The following is a 4,685-nucleotide window of genomic DNA, read 5'->3' on the forward strand; positions in this document are numbered from 1 at the left end:
AAACAACTTCAAGTGTCCAAATAGGAGAGATTCAATATTTTATTATACTATTCCTTGAATGGTGTAGTACCTTTATTTTTATAGGATATATTTGGGACATAACATGCTATCAAAATGGCATCACTCTATTATTCCTTAGATAGTACCAATGTTTCTAACATGGCGTTAGTTAGGGTGTGATTCTTTCTCTTTCGGTAACCCGATTGGATTTTAGTGAGTATGGTTATGTACTCTCATGAATAATCTCATATTGCATTTAGAATTCAGAAAATTCACAAAAAAAAGTATTGTCCACGATCAGGCCTTAACCATTTAGTCTTCCTCTTAAGTTAACTTTTTCTTCAGCTTTATAAATATTAAAGCAATGTAAAGCTTCATCTTTTGATTTTAATAAATACACGTAGCAATATCTTATACACTGATCAAAAAAGGTCATAAAGTATGTTTGGCCACCTTTTGCCAATTCTTCGTATATTACCTCATATGTTAGATGCAATATAACATATGAGGTATGAGCCATGCTCATATAAAAAGTCATGAAATATGAGCCATGCTCATATAAAAATCTAACGTATATATAGGAGAGCTGGGCGCGATCAGTTTCTACGTTTTCTTTTCATTTTTCCTTTTGATATGGTACATCAGGGCGTACATACATCATTTCGTCTCAATTTTCGTTCTACCATGCATGCCTATTATATTGTTTAAAGTTCAGTTATTCATGTGTCTGCATATATATACGCAGCTGCATGTAGTGTAGCCTTTCGATGCGGCTAGTTGGTCAATGCGCTCATGCTGTGTCAGCTCTTCACTTGCAGCGAGACTCTTTATATTTTGGTCATTGCTTAGTGGAGAAGGGACAAGTGTAGATGCCCTATTGATTGACTCGCTAAAACATGTCTTTCTACCGTCAACTCTTTTTCGATCACCGTACACGACGACCATATAACAAGTTTTGACATTCATGCCCATGGTCAATGCCACCCACTATGATCACAAGGTTGAACCGAAGATTAACTAACCAATTAATTAACTAATACATCTTATCCTAGTAGTAGATAGCTAGTGGACACTAATCTTTTTCTGCTACCTTTTCTCTGTAGCGATGGGTGCGTTTAATTTATGACACCGTCTATATATTATACTATATATATAATAGTTGCATGGATGGTGTGCTGTGTGCATACATATTTTGGTATGAGTGGGGGTTTGCTTGTTAACGATCCTTTTTGAAGAGATTCTCCTGATAAAAAGGAGGAAACATTAGCCATCGTGATTAGGAAAGGGCTACCTGATTGCTTATCTGAACATCTAATTAACGGCCGCCTGCCATTAACATTCTTTTTCTGTCACGACTTTTCCACTATATATAATATCTACATTTTACTTCAAGTTGATAATTTGATCAAGCGCTTTAGATAATGGAGCTAAGTAGATAAATATAACGGCTTGTAAAGAAAAATAATAAACTAGTCTAAACATGCGTGTATAATCCAAAACAATATCAAAAATTTCTTAACTAAACACCATGGGCGGCCAAGAAGGGGGCGAAGACAAGGGATTCGACCGCCATAAGCTTGATGAGAATGTTGAGGGAGGGGCCAGACGTGTCCTTGAGAGGATCTCCAATGGTGTAACCAATGACAGCCGCCTTGTGAGGGTCAGAACCTTTTGGACCAAGGGTCCTGGCATGCTCTGAAGCTCCAGCCTGAGCAAAACCAAAGACCAAAAAGTTATAAATAAAAGGCATTTTTCTTTTAAAAAACAGCTTTTTTGAGAAGGTATAATGCAGGTTCAGGCAGGGAAACGAAGGCCCAGTCTGCATGTAAATTTACCTCAATGTACTTCTTGGCGTTATCCCAAGCACCACCAGTGTTGGATGCAGAAATGGCAATCTGAAAATGGCGAAACGTAATAAGAAAAAATTCAGATGCGACTATATCATACCAAAATTTGAGAGGAACTCCCACCAACCTGAACACCAGAGACAAGGGCGCCAGCAAGGACCCTAGAGAGGGTCTCAACCCCAAACAAAATCCCAACGATCAGTGGTGTCAACATAACAAGAGCGCCTGGGGGATCATCTCCTTGATGGATGCATCCGTTGAGATCTTGACACAAGTTGCGTAGTCAGGCTTTGTGGTGCCCTCCATGAGCCCAGGGATGGTGTTGAACTGCCGGCGGACTTCCTCCACCATCTTGAGTGCAGCACTGCCTACACTTTTCATGGTCATTGCCGAGAACCAGTATGGGAGCATAGCATCAACAATAAGCCCAATGAATACTTTAGGAGTCAGAACATCAACAGTGGAGATAGCAACCCGGCTTACAAAGGCACCGAAGAGTGCAAGGGATACCAAGGCTGCAGAGCCAATAGCAAAACCCTACAAATGCAAAACCATGAGAGAATTTTTCTAGCAAAATCAATTGCGTTGAAGGTTGTACAAAATTATGTAAATAGAAAATACTAAAGTTTCTAGAGGCGTCCAAGCTCTTAAATGAAAGCACATGCAAGATTTCAACTATTTATGGACTCTAGCTGGCATTTGCAATCACATGAAACTGAAAAATCTTTAGTTCGGTGTGCAATCACATGAAACTCTGATAAGATAAGCATGTAGTCTACCTTTCCATATGCAGCAGTGGTGTTTCCTGCAGCATCTAGAGCATCAGTTCTCTCACGAATCCTATGGCTCATCCCAGCCATTTCAGCTATGCCTCCATCATTATCACTGATAGGGCCATAGTCATCAATAGCAAGGCCTGTGGCAATGGTACTCAGCATTCCAAGAGCAGCCACATCAACACCATACATGGCAGCAAGGCTGAAGCTAAGGAAGATACTAAACACAATAGCAAAAATTGGGATAATGACTGATTTGTAACCCAGAGCAAGCCCAAAAATGACATTAGTGGCAGCTCTAGTTCTGCAGGAATCAGCAATACCTTGTACAGGGCTGGAACACAAAACAACAAATATGTCATACATTGCAAGCATTCAAAGGAATGCTACCATCATACTCACTGGCAAGAAAAGATTCTAGATACATGTAGGCATTGCTTGTGTAGTACTCAGTAATAAAACCAATGACTAAGCCAGCCCAGAGGCCAACCGCCACACACAAGAACAATTGCCTGATAAATTTAAATTAGTATGAGATTGAAATATAAGTTACTTTATAACAAAACCAACAATTAGCCCAACATAAATACCAACTGCAACACATAAGAACAGTTGCCTGATAAATTTAACGCAAAGAAAGATTGTAATGTTAACTTTATGCTAAAAACTTCAATGTCCAATCAAATTTTGTTTGCATGTACCAGCTTTGCACTGTCTTCCGGGCTCCAAAGTTATAAATGGTGAAGGTGTCTGGAAGACCAAGCCAACTGATGAGCGCAATGCCAATGGTCATCACAACAGTGGATATTATAAGTTGTTTCTTGAGAGCAGGCTCTATTTCATTCACAACCTTTATCTCGAAGAAATCAGTTGCAAACAGCATTGTTATGAGACATGCTATAATACCAACAGAGCTGACAAGAAGGGAATACACCATTGGAGTAAATTGATGGTTGATTCCAAAAGACGAGATCGAGGCCACAACAAGAGCAGCACATGACGATTCAGCATATGAGGCAAAGAGATCTGATCCCATTCCAGCAATATTTCCAACATTATCACCAACATTGTCAGCAATGACCTGAAAGTACATCAAGATACCATTCTTACACCACAGTGTAGACACCAGTCCAAGCAGAATGCTAGCTATAAGCTATGACCGAAAGCAAGTATGAACACTATGCAATTGCAGTGTAGCAAGATATCACTTAAGAACTTGAAGTTTTCACAATTCAAATTAATGAATTCTTACAGCTGGATTTCTTGGATCGTCCTCAGGAATGTTTCTTTCTACCTTCCCCACAAGGTCGGCACCAACATCAACAGCCTTGGTATAAATACCACCACCAACACGGCCAAAAAGAGCCATAGAAGAACCACCAAGGCCATAACCAGTAATAGCCTCAAAAAGACCTTCCCAGTCATCACCATAATAAATTCCAAACAAATTAATAGCAATATAAAGAACCAAAAGACCGCTGGCAGCAAGCAGGAAGCCCATAACTGCACCAGATCGGAAGGCAGTAATAAATGCCTTCCCAACGCCCTTTCTGGCCTCTAAAGTTGTCCGGGCAATTAGCATAAGTTGCTATCTTCATTCCAAGAAAACCAGAAACCAGTGAGGTGACCGCACCAAGCACAAAAGCTATAGTACTGAAGATGGCATTAGCAAGGGCAGGCTTGCAAGTCTTGTCCTTGCTATAGTGGCAAGGTTGACTCTTTGTGCTGAATCCCTCGACAGACCCAAGGAAGAGGAATATAAGGATTGCAAAGATGCCCATGAATAATCCAACATACTTGTACTCAGTGAAAAGGAAAGATGTAGCTCCTGTTCGCAAAAAAAGTAAGGAAAAGGATCACAAAGTGAGTTTAGTAGCTACAGATAGTGTATTAAGGCTTGCAAATAAAAAACTGAAATGAGCAAAGCATGCCACAGAATATGGACTCTGAAGTAACAAAAAAAATCGAGGTTGATGCTATTGAATCCCAAACAACTCTAAAATAAGGCAGGTTCGAGATTTTACCACCCCATTTCGGTGCTTGAGGATTGCCACTCATTCAC

General features: G+C 40.0%; 1 pseudogene; it reads right to left on the reverse strand.

The window, feature by feature from the left end:
• Positions 1-1,519: 1,519 nt before the first annotated feature.
• On the reverse strand, positions 1,520-4,452 carry LOC103652041 (pyrophosphate-energized vacuolar membrane proton pump-like; annotated as a pseudogene).
• Positions 4,453-4,685: the final 233 nt, after the last annotated feature.

This window comes from Zea mays, chromosome 3 (assembly GCF_902167145.1).
Source record: "Zea mays cultivar B73 chromosome 3, Zm-B73-REFERENCE-NAM-5.0, whole genome shotgun sequence".
In the NCBI taxonomy this organism is placed as follows: domain Eukaryota; kingdom Viridiplantae; phylum Streptophyta; class Magnoliopsida; order Poales; family Poaceae; genus Zea; species Zea mays.